This window comes from Metopolophium dirhodum, chromosome 1 (assembly GCF_019925205.1).
Source record: "Metopolophium dirhodum isolate CAU chromosome 1, ASM1992520v1, whole genome shotgun sequence".
NCBI classification, from domain to species: Eukaryota; Metazoa; Arthropoda; class Insecta; order Hemiptera; family Aphididae; genus Metopolophium; species Metopolophium dirhodum.
In genome coordinates this window covers 36,826,691-36,852,702 of record NC_083560.1, presented here as the reverse complement: position 1 = coordinate 36,852,702, position 26,012 = coordinate 36,826,691, and the positions used below count along the sequence as shown (strand labels likewise).

Sequence of the window (26,012 nt, the reverse complement as noted above, 5' to 3'; positions counted from 1 at the left end):
AAAAATTGTTAATCCAACGAATAAAATTGTATAGACATTAGTTATAGAATAAAAAAATAAGAAAATTTCAAATTTCAAATTCGTATAAATAAGTCAAAACACGTTGTAAAGAAAACTCCTAGTACCTGTTTGAATTAATAATAATTTTAGTTAATAATTTACGGGTAAATCAATGTCAAACGCCCTTAATAAATTAATTTGACTTTTCGGTAAACTTTTTTTTTTTGTTAAATGTAAAAAAACTTAAGGGTAATGTTGTATGGTTATTAAAATTCTTAGATATACATGGAAAAGTTTTTATGAATTTCTCATTTGCAACAATTTACCAATTTTCGTGATTTTGATAAATGTCAAAATTTTAACTTCAGACATTGTATAATATACTGTATTAAACTTGAATTCAATGATATAATATCATTGTATAAGAAAAACGATTCTGAGCGGAGACGGTTTGTCAGTCTGGATATATTATATTGTTATTATTTATAATATCATGTAAGTTGAATTAATATTATAATATTATAATTTTTTATTCGTTTCTATGGTAATACACAAAGCGTTTTTAATTAATTAATTAATTACAATCCCATTTTTAGTGGTTTTTCGTAATTTTTCGATGATTTTTCCCGTGGCATTAAATAATTATTGATAAAACCGAAAAATGACCTCTCTAGGTTATTTTTTTTGTTGCTCATATGAGTCCACGAGAACATTTACTAGAATATTTACTTTGTAATATGGATGTTTCACTCATGGCCGGAGGGAAGTGGGCCATGAGAGGTCGTGACAACCCCCCCCCCCCCCTATCAGATTTTTCTCGTGCCGTCCCTGAGTACCATCTTCAAATCCAATTTGCTAGCTAAAAGATAAGGTACTATATGTTGAAATCAAAGCACTCCTTCTGGTTTAAATTATGTATACAAATATAAAAAAAAAAATAAACTTCATAGTAAGAGTAGAATCTACATTGTAATTTAATAACTCTCATAAGTTTGGCTACATTTAACAAAAAATAAAAAAATAAATGTTTTGATATTTATTTTTATATTTCTAGGACAACAGATAACGCGATAAGTTTATCCAGTCAGCCAATTGATCGCGGTCAATGAATTACGGCATTTTTTTTTCGATATTCTTACGTGGTCATTATAATTAGTCACCATCATCATTGATTTTGAATTTACGCTTACAACCCATAATTTCAGTAGGAAAAGTAGTATTTCAAAGTTTATTATAATTGTATTTAATAATAAATTGACGAAGGTATAGACGTATAGTTCAACAAAGTTTTTGGAATTTCAAAAAATGTAATCTGAATATTATAAGAAATTTTATGTTTTTTCATTTTACATGTTACATGTTTGAATGTTGTTTAATTTTCAGCCATCGAAAAAATTTAAATTTATCACCGATACCTGTTATGACCGTTCTTTTATTTTTACACAAATGTGCGCTTATACCAAAATATATCGTTATGTTCCCTATAACAGCACCAGGACTCCAGTGGTAATTTGAAAATGTTGACCTATGCGCATCGGCGTAAATCACAGGCGTTCTAAGGGTGCTTAGTGCTCTGAATTTAAATGCCAATACCCCGAATCTCGTGATTATCTTAAATAATATTGGACACGTACCTACCACTATCATAGGTAAAAATATAGACTATCGGACATTTCAATTATTGTCCACATAGAAAGATATATTCGTAGACACTAGGGAGTCCTCAAAGTGAAACTATTTAAAACAAATATGTTAAAAAAAAAGTGTCCACTGTAATTATATATTTATAGTATAACTACAGGGAAACTTCCCTACAATGAACTTCCAACTAACAAAATGTTTTGTTTAACTTAATATTTTAGAGATCCAAATGTAGGTATTTACTTCTATTTTACGAAATTCTTCATGATAAAAATTTTTTTTGTTGCTCATATGAGTCCACGAGACTTTATAATATGGATGTTTCACTGTACATATTATATAACTATGAAAAAAAAATTAATTTGATTTTAAAATTATTATAATTATGGCTGTGAATATAATGCAGTTGTTGTATATGCATGCACGCGTATGTATGTATGTATGTATGTATGTATGTATGTATGTACTATGTATATATATGTATGTATGTATGTATGTATGTATGTATGTACTATGTATATATATGTATGTATGTAATACATATATAGGGATAAATGTGATGACTCGGGGTAAGACGAGTGTGTGACCGATTCGGTTCTCACGATGGTCTACGTGACCGAAAGGGCTGGTTCAGCACATTCTTAGAGGCCTGGACGGACCGTTGCGGCGGGCCTCGCCCGGCGGACGGCAGTCGTGTAAGGTCGAAAGAGTGAGTAACACCCGTGTTACTGGTCAGAGCATCTTTTATAGTTTATTACAGAGCCTCATATAGTTTTAATCAGAACCTCTCTCAGTGTCAGTATTTATATAGATTCATTACATTAATTATATATACATTAATTCTTTTGTGTTTACTTGAAATATTTAGTATTAATATCAACTTATAAAAGCATTATATACATTGTTACAACAAGTGTCTAATTTAATAAATTGGTAATCTTAGTATACGTAATCTACGTGTTACTTATTTAACACCAATACCTACGGTTTAACGTCATTCGACGGTGGATCACACTTCACAGTAAAAAATCTTGTTTAATGCATTTTGAACCTAAACAATTTTACTTTATAATGCAACCTACATATACCCTAAAAAACTTTAAGTTTTTAAAAATTATCGAAAAAAGTGATTTAAGGAATGTAAAACAACTTATAATGGAAAAAAAAATCTTAAAATTTCAAAATCGAGTACAGTGTAAAGTGAAAGTCATTCTGCTGTACAGTGTGTCATTGAAATGGATGGCGTTAAATTTAAATAAAATTATCTAAAATAATTGTATACTAGTCCGTATTTGATGAAATTTTTGTGGTTAATGTAATTTATTTTACTTTTAAGCATTAGTACAAAAGTAGGTAGTATAACAATTACATTTGAAATTGTAATTGTATGCATAAAATATAATTATATACTCTAACATTTTCATATACCCACGAATAATATTTTTCACTGAAAACAAAATAAATTTACTATAACAGTTAGGTATTCTTGGTTTTAATATATACCTAATTTTGTTCTAATTTGAACTTATATAAGGTCTGTAAAAATTAACTAGTGTTGCGTGCACCCGTCTTATAGGAGAAGGTTGATAGGTTGGTGGTAGAAGCGTCAAATGATCAACAAATTGTAGTTCGATGCAAATTCACAGTGCCAAGATCTAATTCATAGAATCTATTGCGCGTCGCGGAGTTCCCACAGCTTTCTTACCAGTTCGGGTTCTATCATCTGGCCGTTGGCGGATGCTGAATCTGTTGCTAACAATAAATTATAATGATGCTCTCCCAGGGTTTTGTGCACTACGCTAACATCATCCCAACCATCTATGTGTTACCCATGCATTAGATATTCGTATATTCTAACATGTGAAGGAGCGGAGTTGAGGGGTACCGTACGTAGCACTAGTAATAAAAGTTGAAAATTATATAAACTTTTAACTACCGTAGAATGGGCATAACCTGGGTTACTTTGATTTCATGGGGCTACTTTGATACACTTATATTTTAATTCACAAGAGTACCACGACGATATAATTTTTTTCATAAAATGGTGTTACTTTGATATCACATTAAGAAATATAGGTATTAAAGTCGTATTAGACATAATTATGTAACGCATAGTTTTCTTTTTTAATTGTCTGTTTCACAGTGATATTTATGTTCCACGTACCTAGTCCGTTAACTAGCTCATATTTGTTGTTTTGTATCAATTATCAATTTGTTTCTATGAAGTAACTACTTAAACTTCATACTATTAGTTCCTGTTGAAAATATAAATTTAAACTTAAGAAATATGGATGATTTTAACTAACAATTTTATCATGTATAGAAAATGTTAAATAAACATTTGATGAAAATGTCAAGTATTTACAATTGATAGTTAGGTATAGTTAGGTATTCTTGGTTTTAATATATACCTAATTTTGTTCTAATTTGAACTTATATAAGGTCTGTAAAAATTAACTAGTGTTGCGTGCACCCGTCTTATAGGAGAAGGTTGATAGGTTGGTGGTAGAAGCGTCAAATGATCAACAAATTGTAGTTCGATGCAAATTCACAGTGCCAAGATCTAATTCATAGAATCTATTACGCGTCGCGGAGTTCCCACAGCTTTCTTACCAGTTCGGGTTCTATCATCTGGCCGTTGGCCAGTGCCGCAATAACCGGGTGTGTTGCGTGTGTTGAACACACGGGCCCAAGGCCCCAACCCATAAGGGAGGCCCAATGATAAAAATTTAAAAATATATAGAAAGAAAAAAATAAAACCTTTTTGTTATAATAATAATTATTAATAAAGATTGAGCAATAGATCGGTTTCGTTTTGTTCACAACATTATCATACATCAACGTTTCTTTGCGGCCTTTATAACCGAAATTAAAAATAGTTTGGTTGTAATTGATTCAAATGCGTCATGCGAAGGAACGCGCATTTTGACCGGTTTAGTGTGAGCGTGTCTACGCGTTTCAATTATTGGTGCCTATTTTTGTTGTGCGAGAAAAACGAGACCGGGCTCGCTTTTATAATACAAGTTCAAAAGGTGAGTCTTCTACGGTCGGTATTTTGTAGTCGGTCAATAATAAGCTCTCCATTTTGATAACGTATGTGAAAACTTAGTTGCGATATTTATATGAATAATTAAATTTAAAATAATAAATAAATGATTGCCATAATTTTTTGAAGTGAGTACAGTATTTATTTTTGAGTTTCTAATTGACTGTTAATGTATGGTATGTTCAATTTATTAGATTCTGAGCGAAGCGATGAATGTATAATGTATTGATTTTACAATGATGAGTGTTTTTTTTAAATTTTTTTTTGTGTCTGTCATCACCTTTTAGGACAGTAAAAGTGCTTGGATTTTCTTCAACAGTAACTTTTCTGATAGGAAAGTGAATCTAGTTGGTACTTTGGGGGGTAAAAAGTAAACATTTCCCAGTAGTTCTCAAAAGCGACATAAAAATAAAGAAAAATTAAGAAAAAACAAAGATTTTTACGCAAAATCTATTTTTGAGAAAATCGATTTTGGTTTTCGGTGTAACTCTAAAACAAATGACCGTAGGTACATGAAATTTTGACTGAATGTTTATACTAGCATTTTATATACACCATAACATTTTGACTTATTTTGAGCTGTTTACGAACATATTCAGTTTCCATTTTTTTTAGTTTTTTTTTCTACAAACATCAATAAAATTTTATATGTTGGGTAAAAAAGGTTGAAAATTTAATACCTAGGTGATTGTTTCAAAGGTAGATGAAAAAAAATTATTTTGAGTTGAGAATTCATAAAAATTTTTCTTTTTCAATCTAAGATTTGAAAATGTAATACAAGATTATCCATAAGTTTATCTAAGTATACACGATATAATTTTAAAAATATTCTCATTTGTTTTAAGTTATTTATATATAGACAATATCAATTTTCAATTTTTATAGTTTTCTATTCTATTAATGTTAATACAATTTCGTTCCGTCTGAACCTTTTGTTTGTTTAAATTTATATATTCTTTTTTTTATGATTTTTTTTTAGAACCTTCTGGGTTTTGAATTTATCGTTTGGTTTACAATAATTGTAGGTGGGACTGACAACTAACAACTCGTTTGCGTTCATCAAAAAACGTGAAAACCCGGTTAATACTAATTTTGACCTGAAAAATGACAACTCGTTTGCGTACAGCTATTAAATTAGATTTAAACGATAATGTGATTTTAGATAAATGTGTGCGTTATTGACGACCGCTGGATGTTACTATATGCTTATTATTTAGTAGAACGTGTGATGCTATCGAGATACGAGTCATTTTATTTCGTGTAGTACCATGGACATTCAAATGTTTTTGAAACGCGCAGAGGAAAACGTTGTTTTAATATCAGAAAGAATATATCAAAAACCTATTTTGGTGTACGATACAGTATAGTAATACTGTAAAGTACATTGATAAACAATTTTCAATTGAAACCATTAAATTAGTGATTGGAATTGATGGGTTGCCTTTGATGAAAAGCTCAGAAAATGCATTTTGGCCAATATAAGTTTATACCAACTATGATGTTTTATATTATAAACATGCACCATGAGTAAAATACATAAACTAATGAAAAACAAGGAATGTAAAAATGTACCATCATAATATTTCATTATATTCTTCTGTAAAATGGAGGTGGTTATAATATTTTAGTAATTTTTTTCGTACAATAAGTCCCGAGTGGACGTAATATGCACTATGCCGGTAGAGACGAATCGGTTTATAATTATTGATGGTAAGAACAATATCTGTGTTTGTATGAGGATTTTTATGATAGTTTAATTCTTAAGTGTGTTAGGTTAATTTAGGGTAATTGAATGAAAATGCATAACTTGCTAAACAATTGATCAATCATATAAAAACCAACATACAAACACGGATAATGTTATTAGTTCTTACCGTTAAGTTTCATAATAGTTCGGTGAATTTTAATTTTTAAACTTGCTGTGCTAAACGTAATCTACTGAGAGTAAATTTGTTCTGTTACGCACTTGTAAGACAGAGACAACAAATGGCCGTGTTGTGTCGTGGTGTCCCTTAAGAAATACATGAAATTATTAAAACCAAAAGCAGTTAAATATTCATTATAAAATCGTTTAAACTATTTTGGTTTTAAAATGGTGAAAAAAATTTTAAAAAAGTGAGGAATATTTAGGTGCTGCTGACGCTGGACATAAAGGAATCTATTAAAATTTACAATATAATTAATAATATTATTGTAATGTATATTTATTATTTAAAAATATTAAGATGTATGATAAAACAAAAAAAAACAATTAATAAACAAAATATACTAATATATTCGTAAACTGGTAAGGCACATAGGTATGTTACGGTAACATGAGAAATTCAATTATAATTTGATTTTACAGTTGTTATTATCCATAATATAACAGATAGTACATTAAAATTTCATGTTACATATTATTATCAACAATGAATTATTATTTTATATTAATTTATATTAATAGGTATTACAGTTTTTACCATACATAATTATAACAGATAGTGTACATTCAATTTTCAATTTTTCATGTTACATAGGTATTATTAATTTTATATTATCATATATATACCCCATCTTACAACATCTTACATCTTACATATATTTGTTAAATATTTACAGTTTACAAATGGTTATATAACAGGTAAAACAATTTATTTTATTTAATAATAGTTTGTAAAAAAATCAGTTTTCTGAACACATATAATTATTTTTGTTATTTTTTCTGTAGAGACTTGAGTTGTTCGCACGTACCTGTCTGCCGGTCGTTGTGTTTGCGTGGCGTCCTTTTGCGAACTCCTGACGTGACGGAGTCTGATGCCTCTGCGCTTTTTTACGTTCAGCCGTCGAAACTTCGTGGTCGAGCTGTTACGCGTTCATACCTCGTCGTCTAGGTCGACAAGTGCGTTTACCTACCTTGTTGGGCGACATCGCGGTTGTCGCCGCCGATTATCGTGTGCGTGTCTGCGATCGCTGGCTAAAGTCCGAACGACCGTCATTGATAGCAAAAAAGGTCGGTTCATTTTTTTTGTACAATTTCTTACTGGTAAAATACAATAATGTACTTACACCCCCCCACCAAAAAAAAAAAAAAAAAAAATAAAAATAATATACTATAAAAATTCAGTGGGAAGGTGAATAATATATCCTAGTATATTTTAAACAGATCGAGAATTATATGCTAGGATATTTTACCCCCTTAAAATTTTACCGGAGGTATAAATATCTTAGGTTTTTTTTACCCCCAGTATAAATTTGCTAGGTTATTTCTACAGGGGGGAAGGTAAATATCCGGGGGGTAAAAATCGCATGTTACCCCAGGCTTAAGGATCAATAGAAAAAAAAAGTAATTATTATTGCCTATGGATTTAATTATTGCATTGAAACACTGAAAAGAATATCAGAATATCAGTTTATATCATTTTTATTATGTTGTACAGTACACGATGTAGTCATTTGTTATCGGGTATCGTTATTCGTTATTCATCATAAATCATCAAATAAGAATGATCGTGATTTTATCGGACATCACGTACACTACATTACATACCTACCTAATATTCTTGTCTGTATTTTGTTTAGTTTAATTTTTTTAATTAGTATAATTAAAAAAATGGAGTTGATAACAAGCACGAGGGAAACAAATTGTTGTAGACAATGGCCACGATAGAACTTTGATATTATATTAGCTTAATATATTCTTCTTCTCAGAATGTTAAACGGTGGCGATGTTCAAATAAACCAAACTATTTATTTGGGATGGAAAAATAAATATTAAACAATATGAATATATCTATAAAACAAATTAACTTCTTTCGTAATATTCAATTTTTATTTTATGGACTCATATAATCACAAACAGTGTAAAACTTCTGTTAAAGCACACGTTGCAATGTTGCACTGTTAAAAAAAAGTGTAATGACTAAAAATATTTATATTTATATATTTATGTACATGAACATAGGCTGTATTGAATAATTCATTATTTTAGGGCAGAGGACTTGTAGCTCTAAAAAAGCACTAAATATGCAAGAATTTTTGCACTCATGGAATATTTTTTTAGCAATTTCATTTAAAAATATTTATAAAATAAATAGCATTTAAAATAAGTCAAAACAATTACATAATTTAAATATATCTTATACCATTGCCAAATAAACAAAATGCATTTTTCTTAATTTTCTATTTTTTATTTATTTATTTCTTTCTATTAATAAATTAACTACAGGAAATTAATATTATTGGCTTATCAGCGATCCTCAAGCGCTTCTAGAAAAAACTTGTGCCCGCGGACAGTAAAAAATCATATTAAGCGTCAAAAAATTAAAAATAAATACATTTTTATCCATACATTTAGGCAGTATTCCTTTAAATAATTATGTTGGTGTGGAAAAAATTAATTGAAGTTAAATATGTCTCAAAAAGGTTTTTTTTTTATTTATTACAATAAAAATGTTTCAGCATATTGTGCATGCAATTACAAGTTTCCGATTACAATTTAATTACGGTTAGTTATTGATTTTCGGTTATTATACAAATAGAATATAGTATAAGGCTTGTAGATAATTTTAACGAGGTTTGTCGATAAGGGATTTATTGTTAGGAATAATGACTGTTATGGGAATTGTTGTAAAATAGTAAAAAAAAAAAAAGAATAAAATTTCGTATAAAAGTGTACATAAAATATACCCTATAACAAAAAGGACTCAAAATATGCATTTATACAATTTTAAAACTAGTTTTGCAAAAGCATGAAACGTATTTGTGTCATACTTTGCTATTATTGTGAATGTGCAAAATAAATATGCAAATACTACAAGTCCTCTGCCCCAATTATAATAGTTTATTGTATAATTAGTTGCCTATAGCAACTTTACAAATGTAAACTGAAGACAAATATAAATGTATAATTCTGTACTTGAACATAATACTATATAGTTAATGCTATTATTAATTTATTTATTAAGATAAACGCCAAATAAGCTCAAATACAGTGTTGAATATTGTAATGAATATTGAACGTGGTTGTATTGTGGTAATTTTATTCACGTTTATTCTCATTATAATACAAGAAATCAATGATATTGTTTTACAATATTTCTTTTAAAATAATGGTTTATACTCTAACTAGTGTACAATAAAAATAGTGTATATTGGGATCACATAAAAGGAGTGAGAATTTGTGAACTTTTAATTCACGGTTGTTTTTCCGAAGGATATACTGGCTGTATAGTCCTGGATGTCAGCGTGTTCAATGAATGGCGGAACTGAATCGGTAGCGGACGGCGGAACGCTCGTTGTCTTCCCGGTAGTTGACTCTCAATAACAGTGAACTCTTTCGCAACGCACTATGTTAGTGGAGAAAATGAAATTTGCCGGGTCAGACTGTAGAGCACGGATGAGCCATTGGATCACAATTGAATTGATAGTTGTTATTTCTTCGTGTTTGGTTTTCTAATTATTGATTTGAAATGTTTGATGATTGTAATCATATAGTTTGAAGGGTGCTGATTCAGAATAAGTTAACTTCAAGGTTTTATTTCCACAAATTCGTTGAGAAAACTCGATATCCCGACGGGTGGCACACGGGTGCTATCTAGACTGGGTTCCTGACGGTCGGTCGTTGACGGGTCTCTGATGCGTGAGCGCGCGGCGGCAGCGTGTTATTTTTTGACTGGCTGGTGCAATGCACTACGAGAGTGCGCCACATAAATGGGCACTCCGTTTTGTCTCGTTACAATATTATTTATATGTGGCGTAGGTAAGTAAATTTATTATGACGTTACTTAAGTTAAATTTTAGATTTTTAATATGTATATGCTTATGAATACTAAAAAAAAAAATACCAAAATTACATTACATTTTTAAATAAAGAATAATTTGTTAACTGATGAAAACCGTGAATGTTTAATTTGTAATGGAAAAAGTCCAAAACAGACTATTTTCCCTGTAACTTCAAGAATCTTTCAAAGAGGTTAATTTGACCATACTTAATTCGGTGAGATTGATATGAAATGAATGACATGTTCCGCAGTTTTATTGAGGTATGCGGAAAGGGATACGTTCTGAAAATAGAATAGAAGTTATTTAGTAATTAATTATTGTCATTGAAAGAAAGGGAATGCCTGCATTTTTCCTAGAAATACTTATATAAATGATTGAGATAATTTGTTAATTTTCGTGATTTTTCGGTATTTTGTCAAGATTTGAACATTAAATGCTTATAAAAAGTTTTATTGACATTCATTGAAAAAAAAAGTAGGTAAGTGGATGTCACTCTGCAGAAAGTTACAAGTGGGTGGATGGTGTTAAATTTTAATTCAATGATAATATAATATCATTGTATAAGAAAAACGATTCTGAGCGAAAACGGTCAGTCAGCCTATGATATTACTAAGTCTAATTGATAATATTATTGTGAATAAAGTAATTTATATATTATAATCTATTTACGTAGAACCTTGTTTTAAATTTTCAATTCTTAGCTATAAAAGTCTAAGCGTTTTTACTGTACTAAAAAGTGATGACAGACACAAAAATAAAAATAAAATACACATTGTAAAATCAATAAATTCATCGTTCCACTCAGGATCTAAAAAAAATATTTTCTTGTGGGTATCGCTCTGCTGTAATGGTGTGTGGGTCACTTATATGGATTATTTAATATACAATTAAATATTAGGAACAAAGTAAGTTGAATTAATTTTTGACAAAATGTTGGGTTTTTAAATATAAATTTGTATAAAAAATAAATAATAATTTTAGTAGGAACCTCGAGAGTTTCAAATACCAATAAAAAATATTATTCACTTACAACAAAATCGTTATTCTTCGTGTAAATGTGCAATTTCGTCTAAACTTAAAATACATAAAAAAATCCAGGAGTACGTTATTTTAGATTTTTTTGTTACAGCTCGAATACTTATAACTTATTATAGTAGATCGCGGATTTGCATGCATTTGCGTATTTATTCTGGTTGATCGTATAATATACTAAGCAAACAAAAAAATTGGGACATAACGACTAAAAAATTAACTTTTTTCAGTGCATGTTTTTATATATTTTGATATTTATCTACTTTAAGGGCTTATTTTACAATTTTAACTGCATATTCCATCTTTGAGTGCATATTTTGATTATTTTGTTTTTTGGACATTTTTGAAATATATACTATTGCAATATAAGAAAAAAAATATTATATTTGTAGAGTTTCGATTAATATCAATCTAAATTAATAAGTACTTGTAGGTATAAATGGTTTTCCTAAATATTTTTTATACTAATTGATACCTGTTTTTATTTTTATCTTATAAATTAAAACTGCCCACAAAATGATGAAAGTAAAGAAAAAATGAAGAAAAGTATTTATAGTAGGGTTCCATAAATTTAAATATAATGTTAATTAATTAATTAAAACTTAATCTTAAAATTTTTTTCGCTGATTTTTTTTATTTTTCATGCATATTTTAACTATTTCTAGGGCTTATTATGTGATTGGTTTTTAATGCATATAAATCTACGCTCTTATTATTAGATACCTTGTTTATGATGTTCAATCATTACATAGCTGTAATAATTGAATATTTTATACATTTATAACTGCAAATAATTTGCAAACTTTTGAGGTTTTGAAGAATTTTGTCAAATTTCAAACATCGGACACTATTATAAACATAATTGTGAATTTAGGCTCAAGGTTTATTTTAAATCACGTGAATAAAAACTTGCGTAATAATATCTTGACTATGCAAGTTTAATATTTTTTAACTGCTATCTTGGGAACCTATGAGGATACATACCTATTATAGTAAATTTTTAAATCTTAAATAGAAAAAGGTGGATAAGTGGATGTCGCTCTGCTGTACAGTAGGTTACAAGTGGGTCACTGTAATGGATGGTGTTAAATTTGAATTCAATGATATAATATCATTGTATAAGAAAAACGATTCTGAGCGAAAACGGTCAGTCAGCCTATGATTTTACCAAGTGTATTTGATGATATTATTGTGAATAAAGTAATTTATATAATTTATATAATTTATAACCTATTTACGTGGAGCCTTGTTTTAAATTTTCAATCTTTAGCCATAAAAGTAGAAAAAAAACCAAAGAAAAAAAAACTAAAAAAATTGAAAAATGACAATGTCCGTAAACAGCTCAAAAAGAGTCAAACTATTTTCAACATTTTATGGTGTATAGAAAATGCTAATATAAACATTCAGTGAAATTTTCAAGTATCTACAGTCATTCGTTTTTTAATTACAATAAAATAAGAAAATTGTTACATGAGAAATCGAGTAAATATCAAATGTTGTAAAAATATAAATTTCAGGCGCTCATAAAAATTTAGTTTAAGTTTCTTCTAGACATTTTTTTTTTGATAAAGGTAGACAAACTTATGAGTAATCTTATATTACATTTTCAAATCTTAAATTTAAAAAGAAAAAATTTTATGAATTCTCATCAAAAAATTTGCTATTTTTCGTGATTTTTCCGTATTTTGTCAAAATTTGAACTTTAAATGCTTATAATTAAAAACTGTGACTAAGGATTTTTAATTTTTTTCATCTGCCTTTGACACAATAACCTAGGAGCCTTCTATTAAATATTCAAGCTTTTTTACTCAACAGATAAAATTTTATTGATATTTATAGAAAAAAAAACTATAAAAATTGAAAACTGACAATGGCCGTAAACAGCTCAAAAAGAGTCAAAATATTTTGTAAATTTTATGGTGTATAGAAAATGCTAATATAAACATTCAGTCAAAATTTCATGTCCCTACGATCATTTGTTTTAGAGTTACACCAAAAACCAAAATCGATTTTCTCGAAAACAGATTTTACGTAAAAATTCCCGTTTTTCCTTAATTTTTCTTTTGTTTTTCACGTCGCTTGTGAAAACTACTGGGAAATTTTTAATTTTGACCCCCCAAAGTACCAACTAGATTCATTTTCCTATCAGAAAAGTTACTATTGAAGAAAATCCAAGCACTTTTACTGTCCTAAAAGGTGATGACAGACACAAAAATAAAAATTAATAAAAAAAATAAAAAAAAAATAAAAAAAAAAACACACATCATTGTAGAGTCAATACATTCATCGCTTCGCTCAGAATCTAAAATGACTAATTTTATGAATTCTTATTAACTCAAAATAATTTACACTGTATTGTGGCTTGACGACTTTTGTCAAATTCAAATTTCGAACAGTTATAAAAAGTTTTAACAAATTTATACTCAACTTTTTTTTTAAATCACACGAATAAAAATTTACCAAGAGCCTAGGCTTGTGTTAAAATTTCAATTTTATGATAAGGCCAAATATTATTTATTCACAATACATTGAAGAAACTAAAAATGTCTAATAGCTATAAAAACTAAATAAAAGTCTATGGTTTGATTGTTAAGTAATCTTTAGTAATTCAATCAAAATATGTTACTAATTAGATTTTAAAGAGTGTTTAACGATGTAAGCTTGAACATGTTTAATTAAAAACTTTTTTTTCATTTAAATTTTCCGAGCACTTTAAACTTTCTTAGGAAATTTATTTTTTTAATGTACATATTTTTTTAAATATATATAGATAATAGGGGATAATATATACGAAAAATAAAAGGTAAAAAAAGACGACTCTTTGAAAAATCAATACATTCAGCTCTCAGCTCAAAGATGATTTTTAATTTAACTTAAAAAAGTAAATTTTGTGTTTCAATTAAGTTTATTTTATGCATGTACTCAAACTTTATCCATGTTTTAATTGTTATTTCTCAAAAATAGCCACTTATCCATAAAAACCATCTGGAGTCTATATCACTAAGTCTCAGTTTTAAAAATGTCTAAGGTTTGCTTGTTCAACTTAAGAGGAGGCCACACGCACATTTTAGATCTTTTCTGGGAAATAGAGAGCGTTCAGGTCTCCTCGTTCCCAGGACTGTAACTTGTATACAGTAAAACCTCATTAATCTGGACCCCATTAGTCCGGACTTCGATTAATCCGGACAGTCATTTAATAATACGTAAACGTGTAGTTTGAGCCGCAGATTAAAATAAACATAAAAAGAAATTCAATTCATCTTCCATATAATAATATACATGTGATCCCGATTATTTTTACAAAATATAATAACAAATTGTCATTTACTTTATCCAATTGTTAATATTATATAATACATATTCTTAAATCAATAATACATTCACTTAGGGTATTTTGTTTAATCCGGACTTTCATTTATTCGGACAATCTAGAGCCCCAATTAATCCGGATTATTGAGATTCTACCTACTGTATTTTATTATCTCTCCGATAAACCGATAACGGCGGTCGTTGTCGATTTTGAATCCGTACGATACGGTCCTTTTATTTCAGTCATAGCTGTGTCGATCGAAGGTGCCGACGTATGTTTTCCCGATAAATGTGGTACGCTTTTAAACAAAACAAGACCGTAACCGTCGGAGAGCACGTGACTGTGCACCATGTCCATAATATGTGTTTTTTGTTTCGATTAGAAGTCTCAAATGCACGGACCACGGACAGCTGAAACGGTCGGATCGTCAGCGGCCCACACAATACATTCGATCTGCGTACAGTGGAGCTGTCGTCGATGGTTCCAATGTACCTATTGGCTATTGTTTTGTACTTAGTGGTTTGCAATTGTGTATTCTCGCTTTGTACGATATGACTTTTTTGAAACCGTTTACATATTATTAAGTCATCATCGAACAATCGGTAAAAGCCAGATATAACTGTGAGACTTTAAATTTTAAATTAACCTTTGTAATTTGTTTATTTTAGATTCTGAGTGGACGATTTTTTTATTTTTGTGTCTGTCATCATTTTTTAGGACAGTAAAACTGCTTAGATTTTAAGCATGATTTTGAAATGTATAAAATGTATCATTTCTAGTAATTTTCGATACATTCGGGTAAAAATATAGAAAAAACAGCAGAAAACGACAGTATATTATATTGTATGAAAAAAAAATATAGCATAAGCTTATATAACATTTGCTTGAAAACAAATGTAAAAAAAAACAAAATTTAAAAAAAAAAATGTAAAATGATAAACATAATTTAAGTTAGTATAAAATATAAAAAAAAAGTCAAGTACAAACAATGTGTACAATTTTTTCTAACTTATTTAAGTCAGCATAAGCTTGAAAACAAATGTAAAAAAATTAAAAAAAAAAAAAAAATGTAAAATGATTAACCTAATTGAAGTTAGTATAAGGTATAAGATCAATTTAAAGCAGTGAATACAAAAAATAAACCTAATTTTCAGCTAGTACTAATAAGAAAATAAATGTTAAGCATAAGAAATACAAAAAAAAAAAAAATATATACAAAAAAATTAACTTTGTTTAACTTTTAGGTTAACATAAAAACAAAAAAAAAATGTGTCTATGAACTAAATACATTGCAAGCAAAGTTTATATGAAAAATGTATAGTTAGATTAGTTAAAAGTTAAAACTATGTAGAATATATAGAATAAAAACCAAAATATGTAAAAATTCATAACATGTGAACATGACAATATATTGTACACAAATATTAAATTAAAAAAAAAAAAATTGTATAGCTATCATTACGACACCATATAGGGAACTAAAATATAAAATATATAAGAATAGAAACATATCAATGGAATGCGGGGAGTACGAACTTTTAGCTTCAGTTCTATCTTCCTAATTTTTTTTATGTAAACTTTAATATTATTTACATTGCCCCTTTTAGATTGTATAGTAAAATTTGTTTTCTTTATATATATATATAAATGTCTAGTTTAAATTGTATAACTTTTTCAACTTTCAACTTTCAACTTTCAACTTATTCTCACATTATCTCTCCTCTACTTAAATATTTGTATTGCTCTCACTCTCGCCAACGAGTGGTGTTGTGAGGGCACAACACAAAAAAGTGCAGGGTGGATGTAATGATATGCTCACACACCCTTATAATAAACTAAAATTTTACAGAATAATAAACAACGGCCAGACTGTCGCTTGTAGAAATCGGTCGTATCAAATAAAACCATTGACAACGACAACTAAGATATCGACACGCAATCATAACAAAATTACGTAGGATGTGTGTAACCTTATTTTATGCTGACGCCAAAGAATAATCTAGTTTCCAGGCCCACTATAATTTAGTGACAAAGCCACCCACCACTCTCTGGTCAGCATCCTTGCCTCCGTCCCTTAAATCAGTGCATGAGCACCAACCACCAGAGTAACAACCTCTCAAGTCCAAAAGAAACCGATTTCAACGAGCGACAACTGGACTCCTTATGCGAGCAATAATCAGTGCGTTCGTTAATTCAATTTGTGTATTTGAAGCATTACTTTGTTTTATCTAAAACCTAAAACTCCTACAATATTATCTACAAACAACTGCGAATCAGGTAAGGCATATAATATAATATTTTATGTTGATTGCAGTTAATACATTCCATGTGCTTTTTTCCATAAAATTATATTGTACGGTGTATTTGAGCTAATTCTCGAATACACGATCTCGAGAGCCCTCCGAACACCTGGAGGAAGGTAATAGCGTAATTTTACTACTCTAACTTTTACTATTTTAATATAACTATCGACAGGAGTCGTATTTATTCTATTTATCTTATTTCTACGTTATTACAATATTGTAACAATAAAGCTAAAATTGTAAGTTAAATAACATACTTCTTTCATATACGATCACCAAAAATACATGCAGTTTCTTTTATAGTTATTTTATGTTCAAATTTGGACGAAATTAAATAACCAAGAATAACGATTTTAGTTATTTTGTTGTAATTTTATAATATTAATTCAACTTACCGGCTGCCGTATTATTAATAAGTAAAACTATATAAATATAATATAAAATATCCACACAGGCAAACCGTCACCGCTCAGAATCGTTTTTCGTATATAATGATATTAGATATCATTGAATTCAAATTTAATACCATCCATTATACTGTTACGTGCTGCCCCTTCAGGGATTCATTATGTAGATGATTTTGAAAATAATAGTATAGTCAAATTAGAATAGTAAATGCAATGTTTTTATTATAACAGAATAAAATGTATAATATCGTCGTGGTAATAGTAGTCGGCCTGTATATGGCTAGTGGCATGAAGGCGCTTCTGTGTTGCTGTTCCAGGTACATCTGCTTATGCTGTGCTCCAAGCCCTCATATATACGATGTCGGTTCCTTTGATAGTATTGACGCGTGCACAGGGTGTTCTTGAGGTGGATGTAGCCGTTCACAAAGTTGTTATACTCGCAATTTAGTGAAACTGCCGCCTCCTAATGGTAATTTGTTGTTGTACGCTCTTCTTGATTAGTTTGCCAAAGCAGAATATGGCTTCTAACTATGAGATTACGTCCAGGAGACCATAACAACTCAAAGAGAACGGCCTCTGCGAGTAGAGCAATACTTATACACTAATACGTGAATCAATTACCCACATATATTATATATTAGTACGTAAAGCTATTCCTTTACACCTCCCTGCCAAAAAAAAGGTTATTAGCCTATAAAGGCTAAGAATCTTTAACAATGATATTTAAGTTCAATAGTCAACAGTAGTTGGTTTACAATTTTGATATACATTTACATTGATTACAATTTTGTAATATATATTTTACATTTCATTACAATCTTGTTATAACAAGTTACAATTGATATATATGTTTTACATTTACAATCTTGTTATAACAGGTAACTATTTTGTTCTACATATTTTATGACGTTTTACAATTATAATGTAATTTACAATACTTATTCAATTACATTCTGTTGTTTTTTTTAAATTTATATAATAAGAGAATATTTTGATTACCTGAAATTATAATATTAGAATTGTTAAAATGTTAGTTAATTATATAATATAAGTTTATATTTCACCTTTTGAATACAATATTATTTAGTGATTATAAATCATCCACCAATTGATATTTAATTATGTGAATAATATAATTAACTGTTACACACATATGTCAACATAATTCTATTTACTTAGGATAATTAAGTATATAGCTCGGATCTCTCGTTTTTTCTATTAATTTTAGTAATTCTTTACATTCTCCGTTACAATGGTCATTCATAAAAAGTTAAATATTTCTGGTTATCTTATTTAATTTTCTGAAATCATAACGTTCGTTTAACCTTTTGTTTGCTTTTAACATGTGCCAGATAAAGCATACTGAATATACTGATTTCATCTTATTATCCTTAAATTTATAAATATGAACTTCAGTGCTTAATATTTTTTTTAATTCTTCGATAAATCTAAAAACTATATAATTGTGTTAAATCTACGTAATTACCTTCACCGTGAAATTATTGAAATGATTTTAGATTCTGAGCGAATGAGTTAAACGTATTGATTTTACAATGTGTGTTTTTTTTTTGTGTCTGTCATCACCTTTTAGGACAGTAAAAGTGCTTGGATTTTCTTCAACAGTAACTTTTCTGATAGAAAAGTGAATCTAGTTGCTGACATTGGGGGGTCAAAAGTAAAAATTTCTCAGTAGTTTTCAAAAGCTCCGTGAAAAACAAAAAAAAAATTAAGGAAAAACGGGAATTTTTATGCAAAATCTGTTTACGAAAAAAATCGATTTTGGTTTTTGGTGTAACTCTAAAACAAATGACCGTAGGTACATGAAATTTGACTGAACGTTTATATTAGCATTTTCTATACACCATAACATTTTCCAAATATTTTGAGTGGTTTACGGACATTTTCAGTTTCCATTTTTTTTAGTTTTTTTTTTCTATAAATATCGATAAAATTTTATCTGTTGGGTAAAAAAGCTTGAAATTTTAAAAGAAGGCTCCTAGGTTATTGTTTCAAAGCAGATGAAAAAAATTAAAAATCCTTAGTCACAGTTTTTATTTATAAGCATTTAAAGTTCGAATCTTGACAAAATACGGAAAAATCACGAGAATTAGCAAACTATTTTGACTTGAGAATTCATAAAAATTTCCTTTTCAAATCTTAGATTTGAAAATGTAATGCAAGATTATACATAAGTTTGTCTACCTTTATCAAAAAAAAAAAAAATGTCTACAAGAATTCAAATTAAATTTCTATGAGCGTTTGAAATTCATTTTTTTACAACATTGATACATGACTGGAGATACTTGAAAATTTTACTGAATGTTTGTATTAGCATTTTCTATACACGATCAAATTTTGAAAATAATTTGACTCTTTTTGAGCTGTTTACGGACATTGTCAGTTTTCAATTTTTTTAGTTTTTTTTTCTATAAATACCAATAAAATTTTATTTGTTGGGTAAAAAAGCGTGATATATCGTTCTAATAGCAGTTGAAAAATATTAAAAATACATATGCACAATTTTTTTTAATAAGTATTTAAAGTTCAAATTTTGACAAAATTTATCAAATTTATAATTTAATAACTATTTTGTTGTTAAAAATTTATAAAATGTTCAACTTTTATAGCTAAGGATTGAAAATTGAAAACAAAGCATTTAGGCTCCACGTAAATAGGTTATTATATATAAATTACTTTTTTCACAATAATATCATCAAATATACTTGGTAATATCATAGGCTGGCCGACCGTTTGTTCTTCCTATATTTCTTACCTAGTCTATATAAATATATCTGCCTTATTTTCGCGACTACATAGTCAAAAACTCATATTGTTAAAATTACGGCAGCAATTGGATCGTGACAATGCGTGATATGATGATTCGTATTGCACACCAATCCATGTGCTTCTAATAAGTTAAACATTTCGCCGTTTTTATTAATTTTTCCTATGTACCCTGAATATAAGGTTTCCTTTGTTTCTATATAAGTTAGTTTTAAATTGAATTCATCATTATTCCTATCGCTATATGCTGTTATATTTAAAAATACTAAAATACCCCTTGTACGGGCCGGGTACGAACAATAATAGGCCGTGCCGCCCGGTCACCAAAATACTTCGTGCGCTGTTACACCACTACTCCCCGACCGACCTGTGTGGTATGTGTGTATATGGTTTAGTACTCAACAGGAAGTGGAAAGGTTCGCCGAGCAAAACTTGCAAGTACTAGTTATAAGGGGGGTTTGTGTGTAGCCGTGTAGGTGTGTACTTGTGTGGGTGTGTGCTTAAAAACTATGTGAATAAATGTATAACAGTAAGGGTTTAGGCACAATATCAGCGTATAATTATAACCACTTTGAGAGATTTTTGGAGTTACAGGGAAATTAATCTGGTTTGGACTTTTTATTTTACAAATTGAACATTCACGATTTTCATCAGTAAATATTGGCATACGCAGGGGTAGGGTTTTAGGGTTCTGACCCTTAAATTAACACAATCGCTGCGACGCAAACAAAAAAATTATATAATTAAATATATTTAATTTTTTTAAATGTCTACCGTTTAAATTTTATAAGAATAATAAAATATATATATTTTTTAACAGTGAAAAATCAAATTAGGAGTAGATATACCTAACCTATATACTATTGCAAAATATATTTGAAAAAAATCTAGGTAGGTACCCATTTCAGATCTAAGCAATTTTGAATTTTCACGGCGTAATATATTTTCCACTAACTAAGATTTATATTCTGTCCTCAAAAATGTATAATGTGTACTTAACAATACGTAACGATCAGTGGCATTTTATAAAAATAATAATTGATATACATATTATAATAGGTACCTCTATCCTTATAATTAATAAATGTTTGTAATTTTATATCTTTTTATAAAAATCAATAGATTTTGATAGTTGCGAATGCGTTTTTTTCTCAAACGATGAATACATCTACGAATGAAATTTACATCATTCAATGTTACATCTACGACATTTCATTGAACTACTTTGCACATTAATTTTAACGAGCGTTCATAATATTAGATGTCGGTTTTTTCGTTAAATTTTTACGCAGTGAATGTTCATGTTTGATAACCGATTTTAAAAGAACTTTTACATCTTTACTGATACCTATATACTGTTTTGAAGTAGGTTGTAGCTATTGTAGGTACTAAGTGGACATCTCCAATTGACACCCACTTGTGTAATTATTTAAAACTAATAACATTTTTCCAGTGGCATATAATTATAATTACGGTAGGGCTGACGGTATTGAAAATAATCTTCGGTATTACGGTATTGATTTCAATACCGGTTTGAAACAATATACCGAAAAACCGAAATGTTTCGGTATACCTAAATACCGATATGGTACGGTATACAGAAATAATAAATAAAATCTAACTAGTATCGATATTTTTTACTTTTATTGTTTCACATTATATACTTTATTATATACTATAATATATAATATTGTAATCTATAATATACTAGCTGATCCCGTGCACTTCGTTGCCCGTTAAATGTATCAACTCTATATGACTCAAACTTTGTTGTAGGAGTTTATTCCGGAAAAAGATATGACACGGGATTTTTGTGTATGTATCATAATATTACCATTGATACTAGAAAACAGCACTAAAACCGTCCATTCGGTTTTTTATGGTATACCGTTCATTCGGTTTTTTACGGTATATCAATTACCAAAATAATTTTAAAATACCGTCAACCCTAAATTATGGTTGAAATAATGTGTAAAATAATCTTATCTGACACGTTAAAAATAATAAGTAACTAGTGTTTTTTGTAGTTTATTTTTTAATTTAAAGAAATGTTTCAATTTATTATTTTGTTATATTCTAATAATTGATATTCCAAGAAATTAGGGTTATTGTCTACCTATTTGAGAAATTCGATCAAATTATCAGTTGATTAATTTAATTTTTCATTCATCACCAATAATTCAAGTAAGTTACCTACCCACCTACTTAATAATTGACGTAAAACATTTGACAAAATGGTTTTTTAAATTTATATTTTAAACAAAAAAAGATGAGTAAGTGGATATCGCTCTGCTGTACAGTAGGTTACAAGTGGGTCACTGTAATGGATGGTGTTAAATTTGAATTCAATGATATAATATCATTGTATAAGAAAAACGATTCTGAGCGAAAACGGTCAGTATTTTTTAACTGCTATTGTAACGATATATCAGGAGCCTTTCACGCTTTTTTACCCAACAAATACAATTTTATTGATATTTATAGAAAAAAAACTAAAATAATTGAAAACTGACAATGTCCGTCAACAGCTCAAAAAAGTCAAATTATTTTCAAAATTTCATCGTGTATAGAAAATGTTAGTATAAACATTCAGTGAAATTTTTAAGTATTTACAGTCATATGTTTTTTAATAACAAAAAAATAAGAATATCGTTACATGAGAAATCGAGTGAATATCAAATGTTGTAAAAATACGAATTTCAAACGCTCATAGAAATTTAATTTGACTTTCTTGTAGACATTTTTTTTTTGCTAAATTTTTTCCTAGATTTAAAAAGAAACATTTTTATGAATTCTCAACTCAAAATAATTTGATAATTTTCGTGATTTTTCCGTATTTTGTCAAGATTTGAACTTAAAATGCTTATAAATATAAATAAAAACTGTGACTAAGGATTTTTAATCTTTTTCACCTGCCTTTGAAACAATAACCTATTAAATTCTATTAAATTTTCAAGCTTTTTTAACCAACCAATTTTATTGATATTTATAGAAAATAAAACTAAAAAAAATGGAAACTGAAAATGTCTGCAAACAGTTCAAAATATTTGGAAAATGTTATGGTGTATAGAAAATGCTAATATAAACATTCAGTCAATATTTCATGTACCTATGGTAATTTGTTTTAGAGTTGCACCAAAAACCAAAATCGATTTTCTCAAAAACAGATTTTGCGTAAAAATTTTCGTTTTTCCTTAATTTTTCTTTTGTTTTTCACGTCGCTTTTGAAAACTACTAGGAAATTTTTAATTTTGACACCCCCAAAGTACCAAGTTGATTCACTTTCCTATCAGAAAAGTTACTGTTGAAGAAAATCCAAGCATTTTTACTATCCTAAAAGGTGATGACAGACAAAAATAAAAATAAAAAAAACACACATCATATTAAAAAATCAATAAATTCATCGCTTCGTTCAGAATCTAAAAATTAACTTCTATCTAACTAAGTTGGAAATTTGCAGGTAAGTTTCAGAAAGTTTAAATAAAGGTTTAAATTGTATTTGTTGGGTAAAACAGCCTTGTTCATGTACTGTTATATAAACTTGCCTTTAAGATACGATGCCGAGGTGCTGTATATTATTATTGTTATTTATATAATATGTTGGTATAAACATCGAAAAAAACCACCATGCAAGCTCTTTCCTCATCCGTTGCCAGTACTTGCAACTACACGGGCACGGGACGTATGAATATCAGCCTCTAGCTATATATTATACTGATATGTATAGGGATCAGAAGAAGAACAGTTTCCAAAACCAACAAAAGAATAATAGGTTAAAGTGGAAACGGTGAAATCTCCCTTGCCCGAATATTATTTCCTTGATGACGAGCAGCTGCATGACGTTCGGGTGGCGTCGTCGGACTTGTGCATGTATTTATAATATATATGACGAAACAACAAGACCACAAGGCTGGATGGTCTGTATTTGGAATGTGGTTGAAGAGATTGTACGCATTGAGTACCTATAGTCGACTCTTAAGAAACAAATCCAAACAATTAAGAAATAGGGACTATTATTTAACTTCTTATCTTATAACTTATTAATTTTATTTACACAATTCGTACATATTGACCTGTCGACATTTTTTTCTTGTCGATATTATATTGACTGTCGACGTTTAGAAAGTAATGTATTTTACTGTTAGGCATTAGTTCAAAGGTAGGTTAAATTTATTTTTGACAAAAAATTACATTTCATGTAATTTTATTGTTATTATTAATACGGTAGCTTATGTTTGTTATGTTGAATTATTATTATTTGTTTTTTTTTCATATTTGTATATTACAATATACTCTAAAAGTTTCATATAACCACAAATAATATTTTTTAAATTATGTATAAGTACTACAAAATAACTAAAATCATTATTCTTGGTTACCGTTAACCAGGCCAACTTGGGGCAGTTTTGAAATTCTATTATAAATAACTTTAAGTCTAATTATTCTATAGGTATTTTCAATATAACATAATTTTTTTAGTTAAGGTTTAGTTTATTAATTTCTGTTGCATTTGAATCATACAAATTATTCCTTCTATGTGTATTTTTTATTTTTCTGCTTGCCCCATGATGTACCGAATATCGACAACATGGGACATTCATGTTTTTTCTATGAAAAATCAATTTTATAATTTACTCAAACCAACTTGGGGCACTATTTTAAATTTTTAAAAAATACTAGATAATTTTCTGAATTTAAAAAATATATTTTGTACCTGCAGGTCAGTGTATATTAACATATACAAAAAAATAAAAACATTCTTGTTAACCAATTAAAAATTATTAAAATATGTAAATAACATTAAAAAAATAAAAATAATAACATTCTTGTAGAGTATTAAATATTAAGTAGGTAGGTAACTTCCTTGTTAACCAATTTATAGATATAAAGAAATATATTAAGACTTAACACAGATAATGATTCTAATAATACGTTAACGTCAATCATGGAATCAAGTAAGAAGTTGAAAACTGTTATACCATTAGCTAATGCTTTATGTCGCTTAGCATATATATTACCCGTCTCTACAGCGACCAACGAAAGCGTATTCAGTATTCTTAAGTTTGTAAAAAACCATTTACGAACAACAATGACTGATGAACGATTAGACAATCATTAACTGAACTCATCCAAGGATATTCTGAATGAGATTGACATGACAACAACAATGATAGAAAATTAGGCAACCCTTAAAGTATGCCGTATAAATGTATAATCCACAATTATTGAAAGAACATTGTTATTATTTTTATAATATTTTATAGAATATAAAAACTTGGTACCTGGTCGAGTTTTTAATTTAATTTTTTACTTTTTACCTTTACTAACATCTTAACAAAAATCATATTCTTAAGATACCTAACCTTTTTGATAAATAATAATATACATATATCTAAATATAATATATTGCATTTGTTTTTAGACTAAACATGCATAATATGTAGGTATTTGATTTATAGGAAAAAATTATTTTAGATTTGCATTTGTTATTATTGCTCCAGTTTTCAATTTTATTTCGAGTCAGCAAAGACGGTAATTGGAGTCAACAATTTTTGTATCCCCCCCCCCCCCCCCCTATCAGATTTTTCTCGTGACGTCCCTGAGTACCATCTTCAAATCCAATTTGCTAAAAGATAAGGTACTATAATGTTGAAATCAAAGCACTCCTTCTGGTTTAAATTATGTATACAGAATATAAAAAAAAAAATAAACACCATAGTAAAACC

The 26,012-nt window shown here is 28.5% G+C and overlaps 1 pseudogene; it reads right to left on the bottom strand.

The window, feature by feature from the left end:
• Window positions 1-20,234: 20,234 nt before the first annotated feature.
• The window catches only part of LOC132937534 (uncharacterized), a 43,671-nt pseudogene continuing 37,893 nt past the window's right edge, over window positions 20,235-26,012 (bottom strand).